At 36.0% G+C, this 16054-nt stretch overlaps 1 protein-coding gene across 5 annotated transcripts in view; it reads left to right on the top strand.

Annotated features, from left to right (window-relative positions):
- The window catches only part of LOC140141372 (uncharacterized), a 278662-nt gene that overhangs the window by 19251 nt on the left and 243357 nt on the right, over positions 1-16054 (top strand). For 3 of the 5 annotated variants that reach the window (XM_072163211.1, XM_072163218.1, XM_072163214.1), the window contains exon 1: positions 8702-9094. The exons of the other annotated variants lie outside the window; for them this stretch is intronic. The gene's annotated coding sequence lies outside the window, so the exon portion shown is untranslated. Of the gene's footprint in view, positions 1-8701; positions 9095-16054 lie in introns of those variants that run through there. 5 annotated transcript variants of the gene reach the window in all.

Here is a 16054-nt window from a genome sequence, read left to right on the forward strand (position 1 = left end):
CATTTTTATTTATCAAAAATCGACTATGGCATAGTCTAAAAGAAGGGTCAAGTGATTTTTGGCAGAACATTTTGAGAATTCACACCCAGGAGTATAGCAACCTCTAATCATTGGTGCATACGTGCAAAATGGCTGGCAAACTCAAAAGCATTTTTATATACTGCGCCAATAAAGTATCCTTACACTTGGAAAAATAATCACAACTTCAAAACTGAACAATATCGGGGTAAACTTGTTTTTTAATAAGATGCACTATATAATCCTGCACATTATGACACCACATTGAATCCAATGTGACTTCAAGAAGCAAAGTTACAAGCATTTGATTAGACGAAGGTCCAGTTTTAAAAGTGACAAACTGGCCTATTCAAAACTCTACAGACTAGACATCTGGTTTGAGACAAAAGGAACAAATGAAAGCTGAAACAGAAGAACTGACAAATAAAATGAAAGTTATGAAATAAAAACTGCTTTAAATAACGCTTCATTGAAGAAACTGTGTTGTCTCTTTGTTTCGCTTGTTGGAAACTTTTGTGCCTTGTATAGACCAGTTTGTCACTTTTAAAACGGGACATTCGTCTATTCAATTGCTTGTAAATTTACTTCTTGAGGTCACATTGGATTCAATGTGGTGTCATAATGTGCAAGATTAGATAGTGCATCTATTGAAAAAACAAGTTTACCCTGATATTGTTCAGTTTTAAAGTTGTGATTATTTTTCCAAGTGTAAGGATACTTTATTGGCGCAGTATATGTTTTTCACCAAACTGGCTGGAAAATATTTGGTCAATACCACTTTGCAACTTTGATTAAAATCTTTAAAAAATAATTGGTTAAATTAAAGGTCCGTAACCCGATCGACAGCATCATCCCCCCGATTTTTTTCATTGTTGATGAGGTTTTGGTATCACATAATAGATACTATTTTTCTCATTACTATCCTGAAGTTTGACGCTCCAAGTCGATGTATTTCCGGAGAAATCATGAATCACAGCGGTTTTACAGGTATACCAGTTTGTAAACAATAAAAATTACTTCGGATCATGGGAAGAGAAAAAAGCGAACTACGCTAAGTGCTGAGGAGACGGTCCGCCGTATATAATTAAAACAATTCCTTGATTATTTCAGTTGGTGAAATAGCTCAATTGGCTAGCGCGTTCTTTTACCCATGAGGTACCGGTTCAAAACCCGGTATCGGAAGGTTTTTTTTCCTCTCCATTTTTAACCCAAACTTTTTTATATTCATTTGAAATGTACATATTTCAAGGGGAAATATATTTTGTTTCCTTTTTTTCTGAAACGGTACGAAAAAACCAAAAAAAACAAATATTTTCCGTTCAATACGGGCCGGGCATTGCAGCATGTCAGCCTTCGTCATACGAACGGGAATTGTTCTTGTTGCATGCCTACCCAGAATGCAATTCACGTATACAAGGTATTGGATTGCAAATTTGGCTATTTATTCACATTTACGCTGAAAATGCTCTCGTTTTTTCACAAAGCAGCATAAAGGGGGAGATATTTGATATTATTATGTAATTTTAAAGACAATCCATATCCAAAACCAATAGGGTTACCCCCCTTTAACACTTTTTTTTTATGATATAACCAAAAAGTATTTGTGCAATTGTCATATTGACCACAAATATTATCGCTTAATAAGTTTCTTTCAACATGTACAATGGGAATTAAATTGTCGCCAATGACAACAAAATGGTTTGAAGAAATATGCATTCATATATCAACAGTACATTGACCCTACCAATGACATTGAAACTTGTTGTGATCATTGGCCTCATCCCCTACTTAGTCCAAAAGGCTTTGATTCTTATCAAAATCCTAGGACTACACCATATTGCATTACCTTTCTTTTTCAGATTTGGGCGTTTTAAGGTTGTCTGAACCCTGGGAATTATGGAAACTTTCGGGCTTCATAACTGCTAAATTATTAGTCTAAAGAATATAAAAGTATACATTTTTATTCTGGAAATGACTTGCTGAATTCATCTGTGAGGTCCAATTTGGGCCAAAATGCTCATATTTGGAGAAAATCCTAAAAAACAGGTTTTTTTTATTAATTTTATTAATTTTTAAAAACTAGGTAAAAATATCTAGGGACCGGTTTTTTATTTTTTTGAATTTTGACCAACTTTGAGAAATTTGCACCAAAAATGGTCAAAAGCCTGATTTTCGCCCATATTTCAAATATTTTTGGTGAAGTTGGTCAAAATTCAAAAAAAATGAAAAACGGTCCCTAGATATTTTTATCTAGTTTTTTTATATTTATAAAAACCGTTTTTTATTATTTTTTTCAAAAATGAGCATTTTGGCCCAAATTGGACCTCACAGATGAATTCATCAAGTCATTTCCATTCTAAAATGTATACTTTTATATTCTTTAGACTAATAATTTAGCAGTTATGAGGCCCGAAAGTTTTCATAATTCCAGGGTTCAGACCAACCTTAAAAAGACGGCATCCAATTGTATTTTCTGTCTGTCCATAGGCAGTAATGACAACACATTGAAGCTCTATTCTAGGGATGCTTTTTCTTCCTTTTTAAAAAAAATATTATTGACCAAATAAGGCAAACAAATATGACTTTTAAATTTAAATTTTAAAGGAACTGTTTCAAAACAGTTTGGTATAGTCAACAATAAGGCCAATACTTCAAAAATAGGCCAATGCTATGAAGTTATTTATGATTGTCTCTATTCTCAGATGTATAATTTGCAAAGTTTTTGTTTGAAAAGGGTTATTTGTTTGTTATGTACAACTTATGTAGGTACTTTCAACGGCTGTCTTTCAGAAACAGTAAAATGTTGCAATCATGGGAAAGAAAGTGTCTAAGTTATATTACAGAACAGTGAAATGCAAAAAGGTTGCTGTCATGGAAAAGAAAGGAACAAGTGGATACAATACAAATCACACATTTGAGATCAATTGGAAGTAATTTCATGGATGGGGAATTCCATATTTGACTTTGAAATCATAACAATAACTTTTTTGTACTTGACCTTTTGATTGTTAGGTTTCATAATCAGTTTAGCGTATCCATGACAACTGGTGTAAACAAGAAGTATTGATGATGACAGGGACTTATTTGACTAATATAAATCAGTGTATTTATATTTTACACCCAGGGGCGTAGCCAGCTTTCTTGGTCAGGGGTGGCAAAATAAAATTTCGAGGGCACAGACGAAAAATAAATTGCAGTTGCATCATAGGCCTACATACTAAACCGTTTTTGTTTTTAGAGAGACTGTACATGACATGTCTTGGAGCTTCCAAAAAGGCTTTATTGGGACGTTGTGTCCGCGTAGCGCGCACAATTTGTGTATTTGACACTATTTTCACCCATGATTGGGATGAAAGGGGCTACGTTGTGACAAAAAATTTTATTTTACACTATTTTGGCCCATGATTTGGTTGAATTTTGGTGGAAAAGGGCTCCTTGCCCTTTTTCTGTTCCTTTGCCCTCCAGATTTTCTCTTCCTTTTTTGCCAGAGGGGCACTTTTTTCTTTCATTTTTTGTCAGGGGTGGCACTCTGCCCCCCTTGCCCCCCTGCTGGCTACGCTACTGAGCACACCATTGCAATCAGGCCCGTACGCAGGGGGGTGCGGGGGGTGCGACCGCACCTCCCCAAATTTGCAAAAGTGTACAAAAAGTCCCAAAATTGAAGAATTTGCGAGCGTAGCGAGCCAAAAAAATCATTTTTTTACGGTTTTTTGGTCAAAAAAGGTCCAAATTTGGGGGAAAAGTCCACTTTTACAAAATCGCCCCCCCCTTTGGAAAAAAAGTCCACTTTTTCAAAATCAGCACCCCCAAAAAAAATCCTGCGTCGGGGCCTGATTGCAATAATCATTATTTTGTACGGCCGGTTTTTACTTGGTAATCCACTGTTACCTAACTTGTTTCTGCTGAGTCTAGAAAACTGTGCCTTGCATGATGCATGCCATTTTTCTGGGTAAGCTGGAAGTATAACAAACAGATTTTGTTGAGCGCATTTGCAGAACCTTCTGTATAGTTTGTATCCATTTAGAATCTTCCAAATCATTTTGTATGGAGATATGCAATGTGGGATGACTCTGGAATTTCAACTTTCTCCATACCTACACTCTAAATTTTACAACGGTTAATGTAGCTGTGAACAAATAGTTTAACCGTTTGTTGCACTCTCTTGATGCTGCGTACTTTGAATAAACATGTGTACACGCAGTGCTTAAATATGATATAATTATTATTAAATGGCCACATGTGTCAAAATTAGTCTTTTGGTAAAGGGCTCGTGATTGTTAGAAGACAATTTATACAAATTACACCATGTATTTTCGGGACAAAGTGCACTAACACATAATTGTCCCGAAAGTTTATGCGTTTGTATTTTCGGAACAATTATGTGTTAGTGCAGTATAAATAGCCAAGAAATTACTTTTACCAATTACAAGTCTTTTTCCAAAAGACAATTAACACATATGGCTGCTTAATTAGATTTATATTGTAATATAGGCACTATATGTTCACAGGTTTATTCAAAGTACGTAGCATCAAGACAGTGTAACAATCGGTTCAACCATTTGTCACAAGTACATTATCTGTTGCAAAATTTAGAGTGTATGTGCAAGTAATTGTTACCACCCATCATTCAGTAATATTAGATTTTTCTCAAAAAGTGCCAAATTTCATCAACAATTGACACTTTTGAGTGGAAACAGCCAAAATGCACCCAATTTAGGTCATTTGGGTGCATTCGACTTGACTGAAAGCTACCAATAATGCCAAAATGTGAGGGGCATCACTATATAAAATCAATTTTGAATGTATATAGCGCATTTTTCTATAAGATACAGAGCACTGTTATTTCGATGCCACTAGTGAATCATCAGAATGATTTGCACTTAGATTGTAACATCCACCAATTATATAATAATAATAATAATAATAATTTATTCTTATATAGCGCATTACAAACAAATCTCAATGCGCTTTACAAAGCATACGTAAATTAAAAGCATAAACACATGGCAACCATATTTAAATATACAGCATTAAGATACGAACTAACATTTTAAAATTAACAAAGAAAATAATTATCTGTGCAGCTCCCCAAATTTCATCAGGCGAAGGAAGTTTGTTATAAACAAACAACTAATAACCAATTTTGAAACTAGCAGGAAACTTGAGATCCCTGAGAAAACCTGCGAGAGCAAGCATGGATCGGATCTTCGGAATAAACCAAGTGCACATACAGTCTTTGGGCACGGCCAGGGCATGAACCCGGGTCAAAGTTGTGCAAGGTCGCCCGGCGATCGAAGGAACAACCGCTACACCAAGGCTACGTAAAAATGCCTGAAATGGCACCCAAAACCATGGCATATAAACATCTCAAAAAGAGTAACTAACCCCCCTTAAATAGTGACCATTTATATTCAAAAACGGGTGATTGTATTACAAATCTGTAAAATGTGTTGGAAGCAGAATTTAGCAATTGACTAAATATTGACATCACAGTGTACATATTTAACTCAATGTAACCCAAGATTTGAAAGTTGCAGTAAATTGTATTGACTTTATATTCAGTGTATTAATGGAAGGAAATCTGTGTAATGATATCTCTGAGTGTTTTTGTATTGTAAAAATTTGTATGTAAGTGCAACTTTCAAATTTGGCCAGTGTTTTATTGTTTTCTGGGCTATCGTATCAAATGAGGTGTCAAAATGCGCAGATATAAATTTTGCTTCCAACGCATTTTAGAGATTTGTAATACAATAGCCCCTTTTTGAATAATGGCCATTATTTAAGAGGGGTTAGTTACTTTTTTTGAGATGTTTACATGTATACCATCATGGAGATGTGGTTCCTTTTGAGGTGAGGGGCAAGATTTTCAATAGGGGATGCTGCATGCATGCTGCCGGCCCCATTGGCTGTGTCACTGGTTGTTGTAGCATAAAAAGTCGGGGGGTACTTAGTACAAACGACCACACCGGGACGTGCCGCAAATATGGGTAGCATTTTTGGCTTTTTGGTATATCAGTGACCCTTTTTCTAAGCCAATTTTAGTATATGAATGGGTCCTTTTTTCAAATTTTTTTGAAAAATAGGCCAATTTTACCTCAATCTAGCCAAAATTTCAAAAATTTCCAAAAAAATTTTGGGAAAATTTTTAAAAAACTAAGACAATTTGGGTTAAATGTGGCCAAAAATTTTGACTTTTGGTATATCAATGGGTCCAAATTTCTTGAAAAATTAGTATATTTATGGGTCCACTTTTAAATTCTCAACGGCACACCCCTACCAAAATCAAACTTGAGTACCCCCCTGGGTAAAAAGTCCATGTTTTTTCCACCAAAAGAACCACTTTTCTCAAAATTAGCATCCATTGTAAATAGATCGGGAAATAGATCCATCCAATGTATACTTTGAATAAAGCAGCTGTAAGACTTACTTCCTTCTTGTACGTCTCTGGCCAATTATCTTACGCCCTGCTAGGCATGGTATGTAGGCTGCAAATCACACGCCAGTTCATGGTGCTGCATCAGGTATGTGTTGGAGACCTGTACTAGGTAGTGCACTTCTCTATCATGTCTATAGCCAGAAATTTTCCATGAGGTTTTATTTTTGTGGCTATTTCAAAATCACAAATTAAAAGCCCACAAAATATTCATGACTCATAGGCTGTAATGTGTAGCTATATATTTAAAATCATGAATCAAAATTTGCAAGCGATAAAAATTAATACTACTAAAATACCTCACTCAGTATATGTAATGCTACAAAGTGCATTTACTGATAAAAGTCAAAATATTTTTAGAGAGAAGTATTAGCATGTTAAGCCACCATCCATGAAAACAAAAATGACTGCGCATTTTTTAGGGGTGTTCATTTCTTTACTCTGGACAAATTACTGTGCAGGATTCATAAGGTATTTTTTCGATGATTTTGTAAACATATTGGGCTTAATATTCTTTGCTAAGTTATTGTTTTGTGCTCATATAGCCCTCAACTTTTCCTGTGAGATCACACAAAAACAGCCAGATTTTCTAAAATAACGACAAAATCTGTTCAAACAGGCTGCTGAATTCTGCAAAATTGTGATAAATGAGGAGAAATGCTGCTAAATATGTGAGATTTTTCCCCCCGGCCATGTGACATGGGGCCTAAAAATTGAAATCCTTCAAATCCTACAAAAGAAGAACTGTTGGGCTATTCCATTTGAATTCCATACTCCCCACCAGGCAAGACATCTTCCACACCCGGGAGGTCACTCCCATTGTGGCATGTACACCATCTGAGATAATAAAAACGTGTAAAAGGGTAGTTTTTTTGTGGATAGGCACGATACGCTGGCGTGATCGTGTTTAGGGTGTCAAAAACATGAAATATTGCCAAAAAGAGTGGCAAAATTGCAATTGCTAATATGCGGAAATGAAATTTAGGGTATGAAATTTGATGCAAGGAATAAAATCCCTGTTTTGGGTGTGAAAACACCTGTTTAGTGTATCGTTTTAGCCAAGGGTTAAATCCTTGTTTAGGGTTCTTTTCAAAAGTTGATTATCGCGGATGGTGTACAGGCCACAATGGGAGTGACCCCCCGGGCTTCCACACAGGGAGTGTGAATATCAAATGGAGTTGCCTGAACGGGTGACTACATTTGGTACCTACACTCCTGACGTCATGACCTCCATCTAGAGCGTGTAAGGATTTTTAACTGGAACAGCCCATTGGCTGCATTTCCCAAATCGGATATACAAGTGCTGCTTAATCACAGTGCAAGCACATTGTGTACTTTGGAGCTGTGGAGCAAATTCGATTTAAATTTCCGCTTTTTTTTCTTCTTTTTTTTTATCTCGAAGTCTGCAAGTAATATGCGCGTTCTCGTTTTTAGTCCGGAATCAATTCTATTTTTTTGACGTCAGAGGAAAAAAGCACTTGGAATTCCAGTAAAATGCATGTGAAGTTTTAATTTTACATTGAACCCTATGCAAAATATACAAATTGGAGCCCAAATTGAGCTATATCCTACACATTGGCTGCCTTGAGATGCCAGTGGTTGAAAATAAGAGCGATTTCAAATTTTCACCCTCCCCCACCCACAACACCCACCCACCCCCCCCCTCCGGATCCGGATTTTTTTTTTTTTAAGGCGAGTGATTTTAAATGTAAAATCATGATCTGGAACAGGCCCTATGTCACATGGGGGGAAATGGGAAATCACACAAAAACAGCCAGATTTTCAAAAAAAATGACAAAACCTGTTAAAACAGGCTGCTGAATTCTGCAAATCTACTTAAATTTTAATCACATCCAAGCATTTTGCACCATTGTAACTTTCTGTGCATAAAATAATATAAGTTTGTGAGATAGGCACTGGCGCGTAGCAAGGTGACAAAAAGTGGGGCGCCCAAAGTTACACAAAGCTGTAAAAAAGGTGCAAAATAGTTAAAAACTGTGCAAAAAAGTGATGTGCCTGTTGTGAGACAACTAATTAAAATTAGTCAATTTAAGTTTACAAATGAAAATGTATGAAAATTTGTTGTGTAAAAAATATTACTGGGGCAAAACATATCAATAAAGTTTATTAATAGATAACCGAGTTAGAGATGAGCTGACTTAAGAATAAAGACATATCATCCTCAAGCCAGCAATCCCAGCACATAAACACCTATCATATTGCCATATCAATGCAGCCGGCCGACCACCATCTTACTCATAATAATTACACTGTGTCTTCACATTGGATGCAGGCAAATGATATAATGGCACCAGAAAGCTCTGGAGTCCCTCACTACCAACTGAGTTGTTATTGTTTCTCCGTCCTACCAATTTGTCCAAAGTGGATCTAACAAGACCTGTATCTTGAGAGCTCAGGGCTTGTACAATAACACTGACTCTGTAGGTTGCTCTTCGTGCCTTGGAAAGCTTAAGCGAAAAGGGTGAAAGAAACAGATGGGAAAATTGTGATATTTTCTTGCATCGCTGTCTTCTATTCTTATCCGTTGCTAAGCGAGAGGTGAAAGGAACTTGCAGTGTTTGTGCATGGTTTGTGGAATAATTTGTGTCAGCACACATTCATGTTGGATATAAGAAGACATTGGTAGGTAGATTGAGCTTAGGCTCATTATCATGTGCATATTTGGGGGGGGCTTTGGGGGCACCAGCCCCCCAGGGTAAAAGCAGGGGGCGGCCAAAATGAAGGGGCGGCGGAAGAAGAAGGGGCGGCAAAAACAATTAGTAAATAAAAAAGAGCGGAAAAATTTGAAAAAGCATAAAAAATTTCGAAAAAATGGTACTATACATTAAAATGTGCTGCTTTTAGGGCGCTAGCGCCTGAAACCCTTTTTTTTTTTTTTTTTGCTCTTCACTTTTCAAATGACCAAGAAAAAAATTAGGTCAACCTTTTCGGCTGTTGAGGAAGGGGCGGCAAAATTGAATTTTCTTCAGCCCCCCGGGGTTGGGGCGGCCACGGTACGCCACTGATTATACCGGGGTGAAGAGTTTTCATTCAAATATTTGATGCCTAATCATTTTAGTATGACAATCTTATTAAAATGCCATCAGGAACATTTCATTATAATTAGGCCAAAAAAATTAATTGTTTGCTTGTCCATAGATCACTTTCAGAAGTTGGGTCGGTCAGTCGGGAACAGTTTTTCTTTTCTTATATATATATTTTTTTTTCAAGTACCAAAAGTGTAATGTGAAGTACTTGTTTTTATATAATACATTCACTGACCACAGAATTTCCACCAAAGACAATGGTACAACCTACTCATGTACATGCAGTGGCGTACCGTGGCCGCCCAAACCCCGGGGGGGCTGAAGAAGAAACAATTTTGCCGCCCCTTCCTTAACAGCCCGAAAAGGTTGAAAAAAGGATTTCAGGCGCTAGCGCCCTAAAAGCAACCTTTTTTCAAAATTTTTTAGGCTTTTCAAATTTTTTGCGCCCTTTATTCTTTGCTAATTCGTTTTGCCGCCCCCTTCGTTTTTTTGCCGCCCTTGTTTTTGCCGCCTTCTTCTTCCATACGCCCTTCGTTTTTGCCGCCCCTACTTTGACCCGGGGCTGGCGCCCAAAGCCCCCCCAAAATACGCGCATGACATGTCTGGTAGACTTAAAATACCGTACTGTTCAACAACAATGTTTTAGTTGTGTAAACACTGAGGATGATAATACGAAATATCGGAACTGTCAGCCAGGTACGACTGAACAGTGAGAAACATGCAGGAACTTACGCTGACCATTGGTCACACTGCCACTAATGCATATTCTGCTGGGCGTACGTCCGATAATATGAACACAGCCCGCGGAACACAGCTATAACTGCATGCCTAGAAGTAAAGGATTCATGACCGGTATGTTTTGAACATGAAAGTCAACATTCAAGATGTGACTTGGGGCATGTGACACCTATAACGCAAGATACATACTGAAGATAATTGTGATACATTGAAAAGTAGGGCACTGAGTGGTATGTGCTGAATGTAAAGTGAAATATTTCACCATAAATTTAATTTTGCAAAATTAGAAGCACATATTTGTGATATGAAATTATAACTTCAGCTTAGAATAAAGTTTTTCATGCTTCTCTGTATATTTGATATATATTCAGAAGTAAATGTCGAGCTGTTACACTTTGCAGAAATGGTAGTCATTGTTGATTTGCAAAAAGATGTTCTCATGAAAATAAGTTGTTTTAGATTATATCACAGCTAAACATTAATAGTTGATCATGTCTTCATGAGTGACTTGAATGTGAATCATGTAGGCCTACAGTTATGCACCTGAAGACTTACTGTTAATGTCAATTATAATCAAACGTGAATTGTAAACTACATCAAGTTTGTCAGCAACCAGCCAAGGGGATATGCAATTCACATCCAGTTCAGACTCTCTATCAGAAGTTGGATATTAAGTCTCTGCATGCTAGCCATGCGCTTCAACGGAAAAAGTTCAAGTTTTGAAATATTTTCTCTAAATATCAAGAGCTATCTTAAGAACTACTGAACCAATACTAGGCTTGTTTGTACTCACTTTAATGCATTTTTCATGCTGATTCCAAATATGGTCATGAAAATTTACATTTCTGAAAATTTTGAATTTTTAGATTTTTTTAAAACATGTCGTCTGCAATCAACACCCGCGTGAAGAGAATTAATATTCAATGCAATAGGTATTTGTTATTCAATATACTTCCATTCTATTTCCAGTCAATTTTAATGTCTAATGATTGTTTGTTGACATGAAATCAATAATAATATATTTTCACCAGGATTTTTCATCAACAAACATTTGTTAGAAAATAAAGTGAATTGAAACAACTTTTTTTTTTTTTTTTTTTTTTGTCATTATATTTTTTATTGGAAAAAGCAAACATAAGAATAATATAATCACAGAGAATCACAATTACAGCTGCAAATGTGTGTATACATACATGGCATAGTGTACTACATAATGCACAAATAATGAATAATGAGATACATTTTGTATATCATACAGAGTCAACATACATGTACATGTGACATAATGGCAAAACAATATTACAGTGCTGATGCACCTTGTACATCAAATGTCAAAGCACCACTTTGTAAAGTGATTACTTAATTTACCCTTTTTATAAGCAATATCATATTCCATTTTTCTTTTCATCAAAATGAAGTTTTTCAAAGCAGTAAAGTTTGGGTTCACTTCCTGAAATCTACATCTGTAAATGTAGTATTTACTGCATAATATTAAAAAGGAAAGTAAATTATCATTGGCAATACCAAACATAAGGTCAAAACTATTAAACTGAATATTCAGGTGAAGTTTGTCATTTAACATGTTAAATAACTCATTCCAGATACATTTAACTTTATCACATTCACAAAAAACATGAACCACAGTTTCGGGAAATTTGTCACAAAAGAAACAAAGAGGAGAATCTTTTCTTCCAATTTTGTGGAGAAAGCTGTTGAAAGCAATTGCCTTATGGAATAGTTTAAAATAAAATGATCTTAACTGAGTCTCAATGGTACATTTGAAATTCCGGATATGAATTTCTTCCCACCCTACATTCCCCTTATCACAAAAATCTTCAAAGATATCTTCCCAGAATTTTTGAATTTGAAACAACTTGATTAACAAGTACTTGAAGTACAAGTATCTGACGCCAAATAAAATAGTGTGAATTAGGCTTTATGCAACCAACCTTAACCTCAACCCCAACCTTAACCCTCGACCTTCTTGTGATATTTTGATATTGGGAATGCTTATATGTGACCCGTTACAGCGAAAGGTACCTTATGTCGGCTGCTACAAGTGTCTCTTTTTCCCCAATGTTGGCAGAAAATATCAAACAATAACGACAATCTGAAGTGGCGGTCATTTCAAATCATCTATAAGTCAACGAGGTTCAGGAATGTTAGTGGGTGGCTAATACATACCTATACAAATACAATACAATGCTTTTGTAACCCACCACTCATGCCACTTGAACAGGGATTAGCCTTAGCAAATAAAGACTAGAGCTGTATAACAAACAGTTCTATAGACAGGTACAGGCTTATTATCCTCTACAACAATAGGATTAATGATTGGTTTAGAATGCATTTGTTACTAGCAAAATAAGGCATATGTAGCTCCCGACTTAAGGTACCTTTTGCTGTAACGGGTCACATATGAAGGAATAGAACAAATTTTCTGTACTGAAATTTCATGTTCTTTTTTCCAAGTTCTATGATTTATCAATATGGTAATTACACTACCCAGTTCTGATGAAATTAAACATATATGTGCACGGAGATGTTGTGTGTAATGCATGCCGGGAATGCATGATGAGCCCTACAGGGCAAGTGCATTGGACAAACTCAGCATTCAGTGCAAGTGCATTGATCTGTCTTATTTCTTGAACAACAAGTAATAACATGAATGAACTATACGAGTGGATATTCATACGTAGTGGTAGATAAAATGAATTAAAGTTTTAACTTCAACACTACACTATTTTTCGCTCACCTGGAACGTTTTCACTAGTCCGACTAGCGTCTTCAGCAGATGGTGATGCTCTTGAAACAGATTCATCAGGATCGTTCATAGTTCATAAGATTGATAAAGGTTCTTGTTCAGATCCAATAAAATGATACTACTCACTCAGAAATATTTCAATTCCTATCAGGAATCTTGTTCACTCTGGTACTGGTGTTTCTAGGTGTTTTTAGAACCGGCAACACTTCTGTCTGGTTTTGATGACGTCAGACAAAACAACACGCTGGCTAAAGGAAGCAATCTGGATTAGAAGTAGAGGAAAAGACACCATGAACAAGGACGAGGGGCTTACAGACTGGACAAAATTTATGACCAGGTCATAAATTCTCGGCAACAAGAAAGTTTGGTGACGTCATCAAAACCAGACAGAAGTGTTGCCGGCTCTAAAAACACCTAGAAACACCAGTACCAGAGTGAACAAGATTCCTGATAGGAATTGAAATATTTCTGAGTGAGTAGTATCATTTTATTGGATCTGAACAAGAACCTTTATCAATCTTAAGATGGTGATGCTGTGGTGATATCTTGTCTACAATCGGGATATCTCTCACTGATGACGTCAGGTGAGCGAAAAATAGTGTAGTGTTGAAGTTAAAACTTTAATTCATGAATGAACTATAGTTTTTAACCTACATAAGTTATTACACACAGAAATTAATTTTTGCTATTTTTATAGCCAAACATTCACTCAAAATGTCGGAATATACAAGCAACAAAAACTTATAGAAAGTCTCTAGAAAATTGCAGCGCCGCTGATCCTTTACATCTGCTGGCTGTATCTTTACTTTCAGGTGCAAAATGGTAAAATGTCAGAGTACCAGTCAGTCTGTCTGGCAGAGGGTGTTGGCTCTGATCATTTATTCGTATATCCGCCATTTTGGATTTTTGCCATTTTGTGCATTTTGAAACCAAAGGCTAATTTTTTCTTCATTTTTTAAGTCCCCAATTAATCTGTATGCAATTACCTATCATGTGAGACATGTTAATGGCTTGGCTTCGATTTAGTTTTCTTCTTCTGACAATTTTCACTTTACGGCCGCCATCTTGGATTTTGAGCTGAATTTTCATAAATTTTCAAGTTTTACCGGATTTTTAAGCCGAAGGCGATTTTTTTCTTCAAATTTTGAAGTCGCCAAGTAATCCTTGTACAATTATCGTTCATCTACATGCAAATTGGTTGGCTTCGACTTAGTTATCTTTTTTTGAACTTTTTTGAACAAGTGATCGAGCGGTCTATGTAGGGCCTACATCAACCCCTGTGCGCGCGGCCGCGGCCGGCAGGTTAACAATTCAGATCATTCCAAGAAACCCAAATGTCAGGCTGCAAAATTTTGCAGTCCAGCCAGGAACTTTTTTTTAATTACTGGCCCTGTGGCTGTGGATAGCATTAATAAAAATTCCCTTTAAAAGGGAAGGCCAGCGTCAATGCAGAAGAGGTCTTGTAAATAGTTTGGGTCACCGTGAAAGGCATTTTTAGGATCACGCTTACATCCATGTTACATGACAGTTCACCAAACCATCAATGGTGAGAACATGCACACTGAAACAGCAAAACACATTAACTCCTATTAAACTCCTGTCAACTCTTTAATTCATTACTCCAAATTGTTCTGTATTTTTGTCTTTACTGCTTTTTACCCATGCTTATTATAAAAATCAAGAAATACACTGCAGTTGTTAGTTAATTCGCTATGTTAACTCAACTTACATGGACATTTTATTTTAAAATAATTTTATATTATTTCGCAATGTAGCCTATAGCTTACTATAAAGTAGATAGAGGCAAGCACATGATAAAGGACTGATCATTCAATACAATCTTCACTTTTAAACTGTATTTTTTTAATGTGTTGATTGTTAGTCCGAAACTCCTGCAAAGCTATGGACATGGCATCTTACCTACTCCATTCTGTAGTCTGCATTGTGTGTTTTCTCAGTCTTCAATCATTTTGTTGAATGTAATTTTATGAATCAAATAAAAAAGATAGAAATTGGCCTCACTTTAGTTATGTGTCATTTTACAGTATTTATCATTTATAAAGTAAGACAATAATTAATTTATTTTCTATAAGTGCATGTCAAAATATGGGATATATTGTTCAATATTATAGCTAGCCCCTAAAAACTTTATTTTCAATCGGATTTTTCCCGTTGAAAAGACAAAACTGATGTTAAGATAGCAATAATATCATCAATAACATTTTGAGTCAATTTTATCCATAAAACGATACAGGATAGGATAGATAATTACTTTGACTTCAATGTGGTCCATATAATGAAGATTTTGATTCCACAACATTATTAGATCTGTTATCAACATATCAATTATGCACTCACAGGCAACCAAACATCAGTAGTCCACTGATATGACCTCGTGATCATTCCCCCGCTTTGACCATGTCATTTTTTTGATATGCTCATTGCTGAACAAGTTTATGTTTATATGTGTAGGCCTAACCTATGATAACTTTTTAAGTCATAATTAATTCAAACATAACTTTGGCAATACTCAATCGTTTTAGCTCGTTGAAACGGCAAAACATACTTTCTTTTCCTTGCAAATCGAATTAGCAGACATCAAAAACATTTCCACCACGAGAAGTAAAAAAAATAATTCATACCAATAGAAGAAGGCTATAATCTTAGCTAATCTTTAGTGTACACAAACCCCATCTCAGAATTAGGTACCAGCGCCCTATGCGCTGGCGAAAATAATGCTAGAAAAACAAACAAGCAAAACAGAAAACAAATAAACAAACAAAGCACCTTGAGGTGCAGCACATCCCTCAGCCAGGGTCCATGGAAGCCCAGAAGCCTAGGATCCATGGAAACATATCTGTGCATTTAGCAACATGTTTAGCATAGGGCTCGGTTTAGGTGTTAGGCCAAAAAAAAATTGTTGTGTTGCCCTCAACCGTCCGACCCTAAATCTTGAAAAATCAGGGGTGCAATTTTTTGTTTTTTTTTTTTTTTAATGATGATTTTTACAGATTTGTTCAAAAACTCAATGTTTTTCACTTAAAATTAATATTT

The sequence above is a fragment of the Amphiura filiformis genome, chromosome 19 (genome assembly GCF_039555335.1).
Source record: "Amphiura filiformis chromosome 19, Afil_fr2py, whole genome shotgun sequence".
Lineage (NCBI taxonomy): Eukaryota > Metazoa > Echinodermata > Ophiuroidea > Amphilepidida > Amphiuridae > Amphiura > Amphiura filiformis.